The sequence below is a fragment of the Amblyomma americanum genome, chromosome 10, assembly GCF_052857255.1.
Source record: "Amblyomma americanum isolate KBUSLIRL-KWMA chromosome 10, ASM5285725v1, whole genome shotgun sequence".
In the NCBI taxonomy this organism is placed as follows: domain Eukaryota; kingdom Metazoa; phylum Arthropoda; class Arachnida; order Ixodida; family Ixodidae; genus Amblyomma; species Amblyomma americanum.
Window position 1 is genome coordinate 106,362,888 of NC_135506.1, and position 18,720 is coordinate 106,381,607.

The window sequence follows — 18,720 nt, forward strand, 5'->3', positions numbered from 1 at the left end:
CGATTTGGCCACAGCGGCAGAGCCTGCAATTCGGCCTTACGCTGCTGTGCCTGTGGGGAACGTCATTAGGGGAATGTCCTGAACAGCAAGAGAAATGTTGTTTGTGTAGCGGTGCTCACACTGCGGATTCGCCTGACTGTCCTGCACGAGCACAAGAAGTTCAGGTGCTCGAGCTTATAGACAAGCGCAGATGCACGTGGAGAGAGGCTTTTGCCGCAGTCAAGGAGAGAGCCTCAGCTTACTCTAGTGTGGCCGCCAAATGCCCACCCATAATGGATTCTAGTTGGTCCCAGGCTATTACAGCGGCAGTTGAGAAAGCTGTGGCAAATGCAATGGATCGCATTATGGAAACCGCGTCCACGTGCGTTTCGCAGGTCATAGCTGCTCAGATGACCAATCTTCTGCAGGCGTCCAACGCTCCGCTCTTGTCTTCTTTGGCTTCGGAATCTACCCCTCCTTCTGTAGTGATCGATTCCGCTCCACAGGGCCAAAAACAATGTGAGCAACAAAAGACTTCCCAGGCCTCTCCTTCGAATAGCGTTATGGACGCATCCTCTATGGATTGTATGGATATGGAGTCAGATCTCCGTGCCCAGAAACGAAGTGGGTCTCCTCTGAATATTGCAGGTCCATCTTGCACCCTATTGTGTAAATAGTTTGTACACATTACTTCTCCCCTATCCTCTATTCCTGTCTCCTCACCTCTTTCATTTCATTTCTCCATTCTGCCTGCTGTCCTTTATTTCCGCTGCCCCAGCTCAGGTGCTTCAGTATCGATGGCAGATGCAGGGGCTAGCAAAAATCTTTTCCTTCCTTTTTACTAATATATTTATTAAAACCACTTGCACCATCATGCCCCCAGTCAAAGACAAAGAAAAGTAACGCAAGTCAAAACGCTACGACCAGGATTCTAGAAAAGGCAGTCGCGGCTGCGGCACTTTCGCCTAGATAGGGTTCTTATGTGTACTCCAGTGGAATTGTCGATCTATATTCTCAGCTTCAATAGATTTAAATTGCCTATGCAATCAGCTTCTACCAGATTTAGTTGCTTTACAGGAAACATGGCTAACTTCAAATTTCAATTATCTCAAGGATTACCATCCGTTCCGGCTTGACCGGTCATCACGAGGGGGAGGGTTGTTAGTGCTCATATATACAAAGTTTTGCCACAGGGCATGCATTTCTTTTCAATATGCGGACAATGAATGTGAAATCCTTGCGGTTGACCTCAGTGTCCCAGGTCAACAGCCCTTTACGGTAGCTAATGCATATTTCCCGTCTGGTGTGCGTGACACTCGGCCCCTTGACTCACTCATGTCTAGTAGCCGATCTCAGGTTCTATTACTTGGCGACTTCAATTCGCACCATGTGACTTGGGGGTTTAAAACAGACAGCTTTAGTTCTAGACTTTTTGATTGGGCTTCTGGCAACAACTTGATCAGCAACAATTCCGGATTGCCTACGTTTGTTCGCAATCAATGCCGCTCTGCCTTGGATTTAACTTTTTCCTCCCCAGGAGTCTCTGTTATGTCTTGGGCGCCTGTTGACTGTGCAACAAACAGTGATCATCTACCGATTAGTTTCAAGTTTGCGTGTAAATTAACTCTTCCTGGGCGACATCAGCGCACGTTAATAAATTACAATTGCTTTAAAGACACGCTAAAATTAGCCCTCCAAATCACTTCAGACACTCGCGCTCAGAGAAGTGCCGAAAGCAAGGCTGCACATCTATGTTCAGTACTGGACCATGCGAGGGAAAAGTCTGAAATTTTGGATAAGAGAACAAAGTGTGCAATCGCGAACAATTGGTGGAATTCTGAGTGCACACGTGCATATAGACGACGGAAAGCAGCTTGGAAGAAACTTCTCATCAGTCAATGCCCAAAAAATTGGCTGGATTATAAGTATGTTGCAGCAACATTTAAGCGCACTGTCGCCCGTGCAAAGGAGGAGTATAATACAAATCATTATGATTTCCTTTCCCAATGAGGAAGTAAACGAGCTTTGTTTAATTTCATGAGGCGCAACAAGGTGCTTGCTCCGGCTGCCAACATTTAATCCCTCGTGCAGTCCCCTGCTGACATCGCAAAGGCCTTAGAGGATATTGCGTGTGGCCTAGAGCTTCGCTTTACATCTGCTTTACCTTCTCCTACTATATTCGCATGCACCTCAAGTGATTTCACTGAGGTCTCTATGCCTGAGCTGTCGCAAATTGTTCTGCGCTTATCCCCAGCGGCTCCTGGCCCCGATAAGGTCACTTCATCAATGATCAAAATTTTGTTCAATGAATCTCCTGCAGACCTGTTGGCTCTAATTAACCATTTTATTAAAGGTCCTTGGATACCGCATGAGTGGTGTCTTGCTGAAATAGTTTCATTGCTTAAAAAGCAAGGGGAGGGCTTAACATTAGACAATATACGCCCTATTTCGTTAACATCGAACCTAGTGAAATTGGTGGAAAGGGTCCTTCTCAGCCGTGTCATGTCATTCATATCAGAAAATCCTGTATGGAATCCATGTCAAATTGGTTTCAGGCCGGGTTGTTCTATTTGGTGTGCTAATACTGACCTTGAGAGTCGTATTAAATTAGCTCGCAATAGAAAAAGTTTGCTGCGCTTGTCACCTTGGATGTCAGTAAAGCATACGACAGCGTGGAACACTCGACTCTAATACTAAGATTAAAAGAACCAAACTTCCCAAGCTATTTTGTAGCCTGGATTTCTGTTTTTTTGGAAAATAGAGAATTTTACTGCTGAAAAAATGGTGTTTCCTCAAGGAGATTTCCACAGACAAGAGGTGTTCCGCAAGGATCAGTTCTCTCACCTGTTCTTTTTAACATTTTTCTAAGCTCAATTCCATGCATTCAAAATGTGAAAACTTATGTGTACGCCGACGATATTGCATTTTTTGCATCAGCAGGTGACATTCACACGCCTTATCGAACCTTGCAAAATTACCTCATGTTCTTGACAACTGGCTAGGATGAATTCATCTGTCCCTCAATGTGAAGAAATGCGCATTGTTAGTATTTACAGTTTCTATTCCTGTAAACATCTGCTTGGTGTATAGAAAAAACATAATACCTCAAGTTCAGACGATGAAGTATCTCGGTGTAATATACGACTCTACTCTCTCCTGGCGGCCACACATTGAGCAAGTTTCTGCAAAAGGAGTTCGGGCCATTAGTATCCTGCGCAGGTTTTGTAGTGCTAGGTCAGGCATGAGAAGGCATACGCTTCTGATGATTTATGAAATGTACGTCCGCCCAATTTTGGAGTTCGGGTGTGTTTTATTCTCAGGAGCTCCTGCCTATAAACTTCGCCCTCTTGTGCTTTTGTAGCGTGAGGCGTTGTGCCTTTGTCTGGGGCTTCCTAAATATGTCGCCAATGCTGTTCTGCACCTTGAGGCGCTAATGCCTTCGTTATCAGCTAGGTTTCGCCTTTTAACAGTTCAAACATTTTGAAAATTGTGCGACTCACCTCTTCACGCTTCCAGTATAATACTTCTCAGTCAACCTTCCACCTTTTTCAGTGCTGCCTGGTCTCGATTTCATACCCCGCAGATATGTTACGTGAAGTCCCTCCTTGATCGCATAAATATTCATTTCACAGATGTCCGCCAAATATATAACAACTCCTCATCTGTCCAGATTGAATTCGATGACATTTTCCCATCGAATGCAAAGCTGCAGCCCTTCCCGCTTCTTCAGGGTCTATTGCAGGACCACCTAAGGTCCTTTCCCACTCATGTTCTTATTGCTACCGATGCCTCGCAGGATCGCGAAAAGGCAGGTGTGGGAATTTTTTCACCTTCACTGGATTGGTCTTTTTCTCTCCGTCTTCCTGACTTTACTCCAATTTTTCTGGCGGAATTATTAGCAGTAATCTTAGCCTTACGAAAATTAGAATCTACCGTTTCTCAGGGCATGGTTATGACAGACTCTCTGTCCATTTGCTCCTCCTTATCCTCACCCACTGACTCTCAGCCATTACGCCTCTTTAAGTACCTGATTCCGCCCCATCTAAATTAGGTAAGGTTGCTTTGGGTACCAGGTCACATGGGCTTTCACTTAAATGAGGTTGCAGATTCCTTAGCAAGAGCCTCTCTCAGCGGCCCAATTGTTGCTGTCCTACCATCGTGTGCATATATAGCTGCGGTGAGGTTTCGCAGCTACACAATATTTCAGGAATTTGCTGCCTCGGCTCTTACATCATCTCCCTAATATCAGCATCTTCTGCATCCTTGCAGTAGCAAAGACTGGCGCTCACGCAGACTAGAGGTCTCTTTCACGCGCTTGCGTTGCCGGGTTCCCCTTCTAAATTTCTACCTTCACAGATCTGGCCTGGCAGCTTCCCCACTGTGCCCTTTTTGTGCCGAACCTGAGACAATAGATCACTTCCTGCTGTTCTGCCGCCGCTTTTCTCATTTGAGGAAGGGTCTTTTGCAAATTCCATTTCATCAACTGGGCTTGCCTGTGTCTTCCGCGGTTGTTCTTTCCATTGGCGCTTCTTTGCTTGGACGAAGCGACAGCGCTCCGCTGTGCAAAATTTTCTTCAAGAAACGCAGCGACTCCCATTCTATTTTCTTTTTCCCGCTCTCTCTCAGTACGACATTGCAACATTACAGGCATTGTGTACTATTATGCACATTAAGCAATTGTCCCGTCTTCGATCTCCAAGTTAACTGGGCCCCTTTCCCTCCCTCTTCTAATCTATCAGACTACATACTATTGCCACTGCTTTTCCCGTCAAAACTTTCCTGTATCCGGTAATTAACCGCCTGTCTCTTGGCCACTCCCCCGTAGTGCGTATGTGCCAGCAACGTCTGGGGCCTTCCTTCCTTCCTTCCTTCCTTCCTTCCTTCCTTCCTTCCCTCCTTCCTTCCTTCCTTTCTTCCTTCCTTCCATCTCTAACGTGCGCTCACATCGCACAGTACACGGGCGCCTTAGTGTTTTTCCTCTATAAAAAAGCAGCCGCGGCGGTCGGGTTCGAGCCCATGAACACCGGATCTGTAGTCGAGCGCCCTAACTACTGAGCCACCGTGCCGAGTAATAATTGGTTTTGGGGGAAAGCAAATGGCGCAGTATCTGTCTCATATATCGTTGGACACCTGAACCGCGCCGTAAGGGAAGGGATAAAGGCGGGAGGGAAAGAAGAAAGGAAAAGAGAGGTGCCGTAGTGGAGGGCTCCGGAATAATTTCGACCACCTGGGGATCTTTAACGTGCGCTGACATCGCACAGCACACGGGCGCCTTGCCGTTTTTCGTCCATGAAAACGCAGTCGCCGCGGTCGGGTTCGAACCCGGGAACTCCGGATCAGTAGTCGAGCGCCCTAACCACTGAGCCACCGTGGCGGGGCCACCGTGCCGGGTCCGTTTTGTTTTCCCAAAACGAATTTTCATTTTACTAATTAATTGGTTTTTGAGGGAAGGAAATGCCGCAGTACCTATTTCATATATCGTCGGACACCTGAACCGCGCCGTAAGGGAAGGGATAAAGGAGGGAGTGAAAGAAGAAAGGAAGAAAGAGGTGCCGTAGCCGAGGGCTCCTCCGGAATAATTTCGAACTCCTGGGTATCTTTAACGTGCACTGACATCAAACAGCGCACCGGCGCCTTAGCGTTTCGCCTCCATGGAAACGCAGCTGCCGCGATCGGGTTCGAACCTGGGTACTCCGGATCAATTTTCATTTTCTCTTCTATGCTGAATGGCACCCTCAGCAAAGCTAGAACGTGGCACACTCTAAAAACGCTAATGTACTCAAGCAAAAGCAAGGCGGAAAGCAGCAAATCCATCCAAAGACTGATATACCAGTACGAAGGCACAGAAGAACAACTGCTCCAAGCGGTACGAGAGAAATGCTATGGGAAGGACCAGGTGGACGGCTACCAAGGCTACTACCAGGTCGTGGAAAGGCCAACCACGGACAGACCCATTACGAGAGAAGAGGTCGTCGATGCCATAAGGGCGACAACAAAAAACACGGCAGCGGGAGCGGACAAAATCAACAAATCGCTGATTCGAAATTTAAGCGACGAAGCAATCAATCAACTCAATCTATACCTCAACAAACAATGGGAAGAAGGGACGGTACCAGCGGAGTGGAAACACGCCGTCGTCGTCATGATCCCCAAACCCGACAAAAAGCTCCAGATTGAAAATCTTAGACCCATCTCGCTAACATCGTGCCTAGGCAAGCTGTACGAGAGAATTGTAACGGACGAATACAAACGCACCTAGAAGACGAAGGATGGTACCCCAACACCACGTTCGGATTCAGGGCCAACCTTTCAACCGAATACATATTACTACAGTTAAAAAGGAGGTACTGGAAACAATGCCAAAACAAGGGGAGAACCTTGTCATGGCCGTCGATATCAAGGGGGCCTTTGGCAAGGTGTCCCACGCCGCTATAATGGAAGGCCTAAACACCACCAACTGCGGGAAGAAGATTCATGACTACGTCAGAAGCTTCCTCACAAACAGAACGGCAACAGTAGGCCTAGGAGACCTACGGAGTGACACCTTCTCCACGTCAAGCAAGGGCACTCCACAGGGCTCCGTAATCTCGCCAATACTCCTCAACATAGCGATGATCAGTCTTGCCAAGAAACTCAGCCGAATCCAGGGGATCAATCACGCAATGTACGCCAACGACATCACCATCTGGACCACCCAAGGCTCACTGGGAGAGAAGCAAGAGGCACTACAAGAGGCTGCCACCTGCAGAATATACAAGACAAAGGAGACTCAGATGCTCAACGGAGAAGTCCGATCTCCTCAGAGTAGGCAGACACCCTACGGATGCCCCACTCGAAGTAAAACTAGAGGGCCAGAATATCCCGGAGCAAAAGATGATTAGAATCGTCGGCATGTGGCTGCAAGGAAGCCGGAAATGCAGCCACAACCTCAGCCTGCTAAGCAAAGCAGCGGAGCAGGTGGGCCGAATGATTAGCAGAGTAGCCCACAAGCAATACGGCATGAAGGAGGACACACTCAGGCTGGTCAACAGCCTAGTGGTCAGCCGGGTAACATATTTACTGCCGTACCACGTAACCATCAAGGCAGAAAAGGAGCAAGCGGAGACGATACTCCGGAAGGCGTACAAGACAGACCTTCATCTCCAAAAAAAAAAAACACCTCGAACGACAAGCTCATGCTACTTGGAGTTATCAACACCTTTGAAGAACTGAGGGAATGCCAGCTCAAGGCACAAGTACGAAGACTTAGCAACACAACAACCGGAAGGGCGCTCCTGACGAGGTTGAGTCGGGATGGCGAAAAGCCGCAAAAGAGTAGGGCCGCAATACCAGACCCGCTAAAAAAGAAAATAAGCATACAACCTATCCACCGAAACATGGACCAAAACCTCCGTGTTAACAGGAGACCGGCTAGAGCAGAGTTTTACGAGAGGAACATGGGGCACAGAGACAATACAGTCTATACAGACGCCTCCCTATACCTCCAAGTACACAAAAACTACGCCATAGCGGTAGTCGTAAACAACCGAGGAGAACACATCACGAGCCTCACAGCCGAAGTGTCCGATATAACGGAGGCAGAGGAGATAGCTGTCGCCCTGGCAGCTAGAGAAGGATATAGAACAGGGAATTCCCTTAACATTTTAACAGATTTGCAAGAAGCGTACCAGAACTATATCCGAGGTAGAATTAGCAGTACTGAGCTCAAAATCCTCGGAGGAGCCCCGCTCCCCGAGGAACTACAAACCCAAAGTTTAATCTGGATACCAAGTCACGCGGGGATCAGGGGCAATGAAGGGGCAGACATCCTAGCTCGAGGAATGAACAGCCGAGCAGGAACGTCGTTAACCCCGGAGGAGTCTCAAGTCGCTTGTGGGGACAGTTATTCGGAATTACTAAACCTATACAAGGGGCTAAGAATCCAATATCCCCCACCGCATAAAGCATTAACCAAGGAGGAGGCCACAGTATGGCGAAGACTGCAAACCGGCTACTTTCCTAACTTATACATACTAAACAAAATGTTCCCCACACAGTATAGCGCCAACTGCCCGTGGTGCGGAGCACGACCGACATTATACCATATCACGTGGGAGTGCGAAAGAAATCATGCATTCCACAAACACACAACACCATGTGCGGAGCAATGGGAGAGCCGGCTCACCAGCTGCGAGCTCGGGGTCCAAAGGGCCCTAGTAGCGCACGCAAGCGAGGTGGCCCGACTCAGTGGAGCCCTGGTATAGGGGCCCACCCACGGCCAAGGAGGACCCAAGCTTCAAGATGAAGACTTCGTCCTCCACCGCTACCACCCCCCTAAGAGAATCAATAAAAAGTTTTTCATTCATTCATTCATTTTCTCTTACCCATGCAGTGCAAGGTAGCCAACCAGAAGCCTTCCCCTCTCTCTGTATCTACCTAAAACATCCTCCGAAAAAAAAAACAGTTTGGTGTAATATGAGAAATGAAATGCCATTAAATGTACTGAATGATGATGATGTGCTCACATCATGTTATAATATACGCGGGCTTCCAATACATGCGAGCCAATATGCGCGGGCTTTGGATCTCAGCATTAAGCCGGCATGACATTGTAGGATGGCTACAAATGCAGCGCTGCCTGGCGTTTGGTAATTAGTCGTAGCGTGAGCGATTCCACTACAATGTAAATCTGGGTTTCGATGTGCCCTGACGCCAGTATTGTTAGCAGGCCGTGTGGTCGATGTAATGGGTTCCAGCCACAAATCGCCGTTCGCTGATGCGTCGAGACAGTGGGCGTGCATAGCGTCGTCGCCGTTACCAGCTCGGTTGGGCTGTGCTGCAACCACGAGACCGCCTAGAGCGAAGGGGAGGTTTTCACTAAAGCTAACTTAGAAGCCGTATCAGTGGCTGGAGTGTGCTCGCAGTCCACAGGTGGAGCAGCGGTCTCTCGCGCTGCCCTCTGCTACCCCTCTGAAAGTATGAACTGGCAGACGACCCGCCACGGTGGCTGAGTGGTGAAGGCGCTCTTCTGAGCCGGAATACCACGGTTCGAACCCGACCGTGGCGGCCGCATTTCGATGGAGGCGTGGCTACTGATTCGGAGTACCCGGGTTTGATGGACGAATTGAAACATCTTTTAAAGCGGAAGCTTTACTGGCCGCAGGTTGAGCAATTTCGCATGATTCCTGGTGAGCCGTGCTGCGCATGCGCGAGGAGCAGTGGCGACACCCGTCGTATTTCTGTCTCTGGGTTCCTATTCAAAACTGCGCATGCTCCACTAGTAGCACCGAACCACAGATGTACCGCCGCTCCGCAGCGCCGCGCCTTTCCTCAAAATGCAACTTTAAATTTTCAGTTCTCTTTTTCTTTTCTTTCCCTCCTCCATCCCTTCCTTTACGGCGCAATTCGGATATTTACCGAGATATGTCAGACGGTTACTGTGCTTTGCGCATTCGCCGTGCCATCTGGCATGATGTCATACCGCGGGGCTCGCCGCCGCTGCCGTTTGGTCTGACGTCACACCACGTTCCTCCTCGTTGCGCTCGCCTTCGCTCGCTTCGCCAGCTGCGTCGCATGCCTTATAACATGTAGGAGGATTGAAAGGCAGAGCTCGCGTGCGCTGCAACCACAGTTGTGTGGTCTTTAATGCGACAACAGCATAGCTAGACAGCTAGACTAAACTCGACTTGCAATCAAGATTCACCAAGGCTAACCATGCTATGGGTTAGCTTTCGCTACGTACATCCTGGCATAGACGAGCTAAACCACTGCCAATTTTTATCTCTCTCTGGCTCTCTAGCCACTACTGCGCATGCGCCAGTAGTAGCACCGAGCCACAACTGTTCAGCCACTGCGCACCGCCGAGCCTCTCCTCAAAATCCAACTTTAAATTTTCAGTTTTCTATTTCCCTCCCTCCAGTATGAAAACAAGCCTTTCTTCTACCCCAGTTGATGTCAATTGCCATAGCGAAATACTCTGCATCAAATTTAATTTTCCCTCTTGCAACAACATTCTAATTGCATGCTATCGAGCCCCCGATACGGATCCTTCTTTCATAAGCGACCTTCACTCTGTTCTTGAAGATTTGCAGTCTAGATTCTCTCATGCCAACTTCATCCTCTGTGGCGACTTCAATTTTCCAGACATCGATTGGGATAACTTGACTGCGTCATCTCGTCCATCCAAATATTTCTTGGATCTCGTCCTTACGTTTAACCTTACCCAAACAGTGTGTGCACCAACTCGAGGCTCAAACATACTAGACCTCGTCCTTGTATCCAATCCAGAATTAGTTCAATCGCTTTTGTGTACTAGTGGTCTAAGTGATCACTGTATCATAACTTTCAACCTGTCCATTGAAATTCCTATACGCCAACCGTCTGTTAAATACATCCGTGATTATTCCAAGGCCGATTTCCCAAGCATTAACTCCCACCTTGAAGAATTTCTTCAGACGTTTCAAATTTCCATACATAGCAGATCCCTGAATAACAACTGGTGTCTATTTAAAGAGAAAATGTTATCGCTTATAGAAGCTTACGTCCCGCTCATCTGCATTCGTGGGGATGCCAATAAACCATGGTACTCAAATGCGCTGAGGAAGTTGTCGCGAAAGAAAAAACGCCTATTCCGTAACGCAAAGAAATCAGGATGCGCTAGGAAGTGGGACAAATATCTTGCAAGTCTGCACGAATACACGCAGTTATTACGATCTTCAAAACGAAAATTCTACTGTCACGATCTCATTGAGATAATGCGGGTAAACCCCAAGAAGTTTTGGAACTTGCTCACGCCCAATAAAAACAGTTCGCACAATATTTCCCTGAAGGCACGAGACGGCTCCGATGTTCCAATTTCCGAGCGCTCCGACGTCATTCCTATTTCACGTCCGTATTTACCCAGGAGCCAACAGCAAGCATTGTTTCCGTGCCAAGTCTAAACTATGCACCTATGCCACCTGTTACCATCACAGCAGAGGGAATTTTAAAACTCATAGATAATCTAAAGATATCCACTTCCCCTGGACCAGACCCTGCTAAGATTTTTAAAGCAACTAAATATTTCACGAGCCAAATCTTACAACTCATTTTTGCCCAGTCTCTTAATACTAGTCAGATTCCAGACGACTGGAAATTAAGCAAAGTTGTCCCAGTTTTCAAAGCTGCAGATCGCTCCGACCCCTCAAATTATCGACCAATTTCACTGACATGTATTTCTTGTAAACTTTTCGAACATATAATATACTCGCACATCGCATCTCACCTTGACCACAATCGTTTCTTCTTTCCCAATCAGCATGGTTTCAGGGCAGGTTTTTCGTGCGAAACTCAGCTGTTCGAACTTACAACTGATCTTCACCTAAATCTAGACTCCGCCTTCCAAACCGATATAATTTATTTAGATTTCGCCAAGGCATTCGATCGCGTCCCTCACCAGCGTCTCTTTTCCAAACTCTCAGCTCTGTCACTTGACCCGCTTGTCTTATCCTGGATCCACTGTTTCTTAACCAACCGCTTGCAATTCACCGTCATCGCCAGTCATGCATCTCAAACTACTAGAGTAATCTCCGGGGTTCCCCAAGGATCGGTTCTTGCTCCATTACTCTTTTTAATCTTCATCAACGATTTGCCATCTGGTATTTTATCATCTGTCCGTCTCTTTGCGGATGACTGCGTCATTTATCGCCGCATCAACAATAGCAGTGATCAGGAATTATTACAGGATGACCTAAGCCGAATTCAGAAGTGGTGTTCCGACTGGCTAATGCAGCTCAACGTTTCTAAATGTAAGTTCATGCACATCTCACGTAAACGTTCGATTCTTCATTTTTCGTACTCCCTGAACTCCATAGCGCTGTCTCAAACAGATTCATACCGGTACCTCGGCATCGAGATAACAACCAACCTAACCTGGGCTAATCACATCACGAAACTATGTGCTAGTGCCTCCAGATCACTCGGATTCATCAGGCGATCACTTTCCATGTCCACAGCAGCCACCAGACAACTAGCATATGAAACGTACATTCGAACTAAACTAGAATACGCCTCAACAATATGGAATCCTCACCAAGCCTACTTGATAGATTCACTCGAAGCCATCCAGAATCGGGCAGCACGCTTCATCGCCTCACTGTATAAATCTCAGCTCAGCATCACAGCGTTGAAATCATCTCTCGGCATCAAGTCATTAGCCTTTCGCAGGAAAACTTCAATTCTTTGTCTTTTTCACAAACTGTACTTTAACTTTCCAGCACTTCGAGAAAACCTTCTACGAGCTCCGGTACGATCATCTCGTCGTTTATTTAACTCCTTAAGCATACAGCGTTTGCACGGCTCCACCAATTATTTCAATAAATCTTTCCTTCCCAGTGCTATAGAAAGCTGGAATAACCTCCCCGAACACATTATCATTGAGACTAATCCTTCCAGATTCAGACAGCTCCTAATCGACCATCTCAACGACAAATAATTTTTTCCTGCACCCTATGCCAGCTTCCAAGCCCTGCTAACTGACCATCCTGTGCTACTTCCAAAGTTGCAATTTGTTTTTGTCATGACGTGATTATTTGAATTTGTTACTTCTATCTTTTTTCGTCTTGTTCTACTTTTTTTTTCAATTCTATATTTTCTATATTTTTCTGTTTTTTTATATTCCTTCTATATTTATATTCATTCTATTTATATTCATGTATGACGGCTGAACACCCCTGTACCACCCCCCCCCCTTATGTAATGTCCCTGACGGAACTCTTAAGGGTTAATAAATGATGATGATGATGATCTCTTCCTTTAGGCGCAATTCGGGTGTCCATCAAGATATGAGAGGCGGTTATTGTGCCATTTACTTTCCTCAAAAATAAAACAAAACAAGTTAGCCGAGGACGTTCGTAGAGTTCATCCGCGTTGACAACTTTGCAAAAGACCGTTGATTTTCACGAAAGCAAAGGCGCACAACCGGATCCGTGGGTCAGTGGAGACCTCAATCTCCCTTTCGCTTTGTAGCCCCGCCGTGGTGGCTCAGTGGTTAGGGCGCTGGACTACTGATCCGGAGTTCCCGGGTTCGAACCCGACCGCGGCGGCTGCGTTTTTATGGAGGAAAAACGCTAAGGCGCCCGTGTGCTGTGCGATGTCAGATCACGTTAAAGATCCCCAGGTGGTCGAAATTCCTTTCTTCTTTTACTTCTCCCCCTGTCCTCTATTTCTGTCCCCTCACCTCTTTCATTTCATTTCTCCATTCTGCCTGCTGTCCTTTATTTCCGCTGCCCCAGCTCAGGTGCTTCAGTATCGATGGCAGATGCCGGGGCTAGCAAAAATCTTTTCCTTCCTTTTTACTATTATTTTTATTAAAACCACTACCACCTTTCACTCCCTCCTTTATTCCTTTCCTTACTGCGTGGTTCAGGTGTCCAACAATATATGGGACAGATACTGCGCCATTTCCTTTCTCCCCAAAACCAATTATTATTATTATTATTTCGCTTTGTATATCGTGTATTAGCTGGGCTAATCCACATTATTTTTATTAGACGAAAAAAAAATCTTCCTGGGTGCTCTCCTACAGGTCCAGGAGTCCACGAGCTTGTGCTTCACATAAACCCCAATCCATCAGCCAATTCTGGCCGCCGGATTCAGCGCTTCGTAAAGCAGCCTCCCAGGAAGAATGGTTGGGATTAGGGATGGGGGTACTGCTTTGGGGAAGGACATTCCCAAAGTTAGTCGAAATGTGTGGATCTGGGCACGCCACAGCTGTTTCAATGAGGTTAAAGGTGGGGTGAAAGCATGAGAGACGGTCGGGTGAAATAAAGCAGCCCTTCTGTAATTGTCGCCATGTGGCTCTGTATAAGGGCGAAAAGATACTGTGGGGCGATGGTAATCATGCAGCCGAGTTTGTGGAACGTGTTGATTTGATATGTATGAAGGACCGATAAGGCGCCCGTGTGCTGTGTCATGTCAGTGCACGTTAAAGATCCCCAGGCAGTCGAGATTATTCCAGAGCTACAGGACCTCTTCCTTTCTTCTTTCACTCCCTTCTTTATCCATTCGCTTACGGACCGGTTCAGGTGTCCGCCGATATGTGCGACAGATTCTGCGTCATTTGGTTTCCTCAAAATCCAATATTCAATTTTCGGCACTGAAGCAATGGGCCGCCGCGTTCATTAAGTAACCAACCTCTTACTATCAACCATTAACTACCACCTGTCAGGGTAGGGGTTGGGCTGCTGGCAGTAGTGGAGGCTTTTATTGCCAACATAATGAGTGATGGATGCGAAGCCCCCTACAATACACATGGATGCTCCCTCACTGTGAGGGGTACCCTTGCAAAGCGAAGTATAGCCTTTGGAGCGCAATCTTTAGAGCTCTGGAGATGATCGGGCGCTAGTCTTGAGAAGTTCAATTTAGATGAGTCTACCAGCAAGGTTCCGCCACGGTCGGTGATGGCAAATGAGTAAAGGTGGGGCCTGTGACCATGGTTGGCAGGATGGGTGCTCTGCCGATCCAGTGTATGGAACGCAATCAAAGCAGGTATTTCCAGTTGGACACCAATACCACGTATAAGAAAGCGAGAATGAGACCTCTACTGACCCAGGTAGCCAGTTGTGCGCCTTTCTTTTCGTGAAAATCAGCGGCCCCTACTACGCTGTCAACACCAATCAACCCAATGAACGGCGCGGCTCAATTGTGTTTGGTTTTGAGGATAAGAAATGTGGTAGTAACTGCCACATATTGCTAGACACCCAAACCGCGCTTTATGGAAAGGGATAACGGATGGAGGTTAAGAAGAAAAGGAAAGGAAATTGAATATAAAAAATTTTTTTTTGAGGAAAGGAAATGATTCGGCCTCACATCTCGGTGGTCACCTGAACCGCGCCTTATGGGAAGGAAGAAATAAAAGAATGAGATGAGATATGCAGGCGGCAGCGGCGTCACCAAGGCTACGGCGGGGCTGTGGTCAAATGGAGGTCAAACTTGAGCCCATAGCGAAATTGATGCCGCTAGGCCGCAAAGTTTTCGCTTTAAAAGGCACCCGTGTGCTGTTCGATGTCGGGGCTGTGGCTTCATGGCCCTCCGCCCTGGCATCTAGAAGCTCTCACCAATGTGATGAGGGCTCCTTGTCTGCCGCGGCGGCTAAGCGGTTGTGCCGCTCGGCCACTGCTTCCGAGTACCTGGGTTCGAACCCAATCGCGGCGGCCGCGTTTCGTTAAGTTGAGGCGAAACACTAAGGCACCCGAGTGCTGTGCGATGCCAGTGGAAGTTTTCCAGGCGGTCGAAATTATTCCGGACCTCTCTACAATGACACTTCATCCTTCCTATCTTATCGTAGTCCCTTATTTAACCATTCCCTTACGGTTCGGCTCAGGTGTCCGCCGATATGTGAGACAGGTACTGCGCCATTTTCTTTTCTCAAAAAAGCCAGTTTGCTCGTTGTGGCCAGATGTACCTGTTACTAAACCGTCGTCGTCATTTCTGATGAAGCGTTTGTTGCGACGTGCATCTCTTGTTTCAGTCTTTCCTCTCACATATAATTTAACTATCCTACTTTCTGCACGTAGCAGTGATTGCCGTTCTGCTTGAGCCAGTGCGCTTTCTTTTTCATTATTTCTTCAGTCGCAACAAGAATAACAGCAAACCGGCAGTGCACGTTAAAGATCGCCAGGTAGTCTTAATTTATTTGGCGACCTCCACTACGGCACCCATTTCTTCCTTTCTTCTTTCCCTTCCTCCGTCTTACGCTCTCTATGGAGGAAAAACGCTAAGGCGCCCGTGTGCTGTGCCATGTCAGTGCACGTTAAAGATCCCCAGGTGGTCGAAATTATTCCGGAGCCCTCCACTACGGCACCTGATTCTTCCTTTCTTCTTTCACTCCCTCCCTTATCCCTTCCCTTACGGCGCGGTTCAGGCGTCGAACGATATATGAGACAGATACTGCGCCATTTCTTTTCCCCAAAAAACCAATTATTATTATTATTGTCCACGGAGTTGTGATATCTCCTTTCCTCAAAAACCAATTCCAATTTTTTTCCCTCAGCCTCATTCTTCTTCCTTGAATGATAAGTTAGCAGGCAGCATTTGCGGCCGACTATTTTTCGCCTTCGAGCGCTGCCATACTGGTGGTGGTGGTGGAAACATTTATTGCCAAATACAGAGGGGACCAAACCCCCTAGCATGGCACGAGGTAACCCTTAGGGGGTTGTCATTACAGGGTAAAGGACAGCCCTTGGAGGGCTATCCGCTTCAGAGCGTTGGTAATTATCCGGCGCTGGACAGCAGCAGCGGAGCTGGCCAGGAGAGTCTCTCGATATAACTCCGCCGTGGTGGGGGATGGAGGGTGTGGGAAGGCAGATCATGTGAGGAGGACATGAATGAGGTCTCCCGGTTTCCCGCAGAGCTTACAAGAAGAAAGGAATTGACCAGGGTAGCGGGCATGAACGAGAATAGGGAGGGGCAGTTCGGGTCTGGAGTCGCCGCCAGTGGGAGGTCTGGGTTAAGGTTAGGGAGGGAGCCGGCGGTGCGTAAACGCGCCGGGTATCTCGGTTGTAGGCAAGTATATCTTCGAACGTAAGCAGACGCTCTCGGGATAGCGGTGCAGGTCCAACTCTTGCCCGGAAAGTGATACCTCAGGCGAGGGAGTAGACCTGCTCATTACACGGGGGCCTGCGTTACGGTGTGGGTGGGGTGTCAGAAGCGTAGAAGCCGAGCCGCGGTGCGGGATATCAGGCCTTGGGCGAAATTGGATAGGGCGGGATTTGAGGCGGAGATAATTTTGGTGGCAGAGGTGGAGGCAAGAGCGAGTGCAATGGCCGCTTCCTCTGCAATTTCCGATGAGTATGTGGTAACGGACCCTGATGCGATTAGACGGGCCTGGGAATTAGCGACGGCGAGAACCATGCTGGAGCCCGACGAGTACGCTGCCGCGTCCACGTAGGCTATCTCGGGTCTGTTGCCGTAGAGCTTGTGCGGGGCTTTGGTGCGGGCTGCCCTGCGTTCTCCGTTGTGCTCGGGGTGCATGTTCTTGGGAATTGGAAGGATGATGAGATGGGAGCATGGGACTGGAGGTAGGGGAACCCCCTCGGTAGGATGGGTGATAGGGGTGATAGCTAGCTGACAGAGTAGAGTGCGGCCTGCCGCGGTACTCGACAGGCGAGTCAGCTGTGCTATTAGGGTGGCTTCTGCCAGCTCCTCAAACGTGTTGTGGGTACCGAGGTTGAGGAGCCGGATAGTAGAGGTGCTGGGGGGTAGGCGATGGGCAACCTTCGCGCAGCTCCTGAGGAGCGCGTTGATGCAGTCCCGCTCCTTCTGCTTTAGGGGGAGGTAGGGGAATAGGTACGCCGTGCGGCTCGTGATGTAAGCTTGGGTGAGGCAGAGAGTGTTCCGCTCTCGAAGACATGCGCGCCGGTTCGCCGCGCTCCGAATGAGACGGGTGGCTTGCTGGGCTTGGGTCTGGAGAGTTTGGATGGCGTTGCCATGCGCGCCGTGGGAGTGAAGGGCGAGGCCCAGGATGCGAGTCTTGGAGACGACGGAAATGGGGTGGATTCCTGCAGTGAGTGAGATGGGAGTGTTGGCGGGGTCGTGCGGCCTGGGGCGGTAGAAGAAGAGTTCTTACTTAGAAGGGGAGCAGGCTAGGCAGCTCGCGCGAGCGTATGAGTCGATGATGTTGAGGGCCGACTGTAGGTTGTGTTCCATGTCGGGATCACTGCCTCGATTTGCCCAGATAGTGAGGCGTCAGCATAGAGGCTGAAATGTATGTCGGGTACTTGGGTGGTGGTGGTGTAAACTTTATTACATACAGGGGAGTTAAGGACGCAAGGTGCTTGGGCCCCCGCACGGCCCCGCTGACTCAAACATTCATGTCCCGGAGGCTCATGACGCTGGCAGCCCGGCCTGTGCCGATGGCTTGGTTGGCCGGGTCCTCGGAGCGCAGTAGGGTCTCCGAAGCCTCCCAAGTGGTAAGGTGCTCCAGGCCCCGCGGGGGAGGATCCGCCGGGCAGAGGAAAAGGATATGATCGAGAGTGGCTTTAAGGTGGTGGCCGAGGGTACAGGAGAGGTTTGTGAGGACTTGGTGATAGCGCGACCGTATATAAGGGGAAGGTAAGGTGCGTATTTGGAGCCGCCTCCAAAGTGTCTGATGATAATTGTCGAGGGAGGGATGGGGTGGAGGGTACAGCCGACGCTCGGCTTTGCAGGCCTGCGTCAGTTCACTGAAGGAATGCATGCGGTCCCGTGAGAACCCCAGATCGAAGGCCGCCGGTGCCCGGTTGAGAGAACCTCGGGCTAAAGCGTTGGCAGCCTCGTTTCCGGGACTGCCGGAGTGGGCAGGCACACATATGAGCTCCATGTGGCGGGGCGGGTGTGCGGCGAGGGAGTTCAATATGCGAAATGCAGGGACGTGAACTCTCCCGCGGGCGAAATTTAGTATGGCACTTTTAGAGTCCGATAGTATATACCGGACCTCCGTGCTCGTGATAGCTAGGTCAATAGCGGCCTCTTCAGCCTCCTCCGAAGTTTCAGTGGGTAATACGTTAAGGGTAGCAATCGTTTGTAGGGAGGGGTTCGTGATGGCTACAACCGCGTCCTCGCCTGTGCATGCGGCATCCACCCAAACAGCATCCGGTTCCAGACCATAGTTTTTGTGGAGCGCCAGTGCGCGAGCTCTACGGCGGGGTTCGTGGTAGGTGGGGTGCATGTTTTTAGGGAAAGGTTTAATAAGAAGTTCGCGATGAATGTGGTGGGGGACCGGGAGCTGCGTGGGATCCGTGGCTG

The 18,720-nt window shown here is 49.0% G+C and overlaps 1 non-coding gene across 1 annotated transcript; it reads left to right on the plus strand.

Moving 5' to 3' along the window:
- Nucleotides 1-12,967: 12,967 nt before the first annotated feature.
- TRNAS-ACU (transfer RNA serine (anticodon ACU)) lies at nucleotides 12,968-13,039 on the plus strand. The gene has a single exon. It is a non-coding gene; the product is annotated as a tRNA-Ser (tRNA).
- The last annotated feature ends 5,681 nt before the right edge of the window (nucleotides 13,040-18,720 follow it).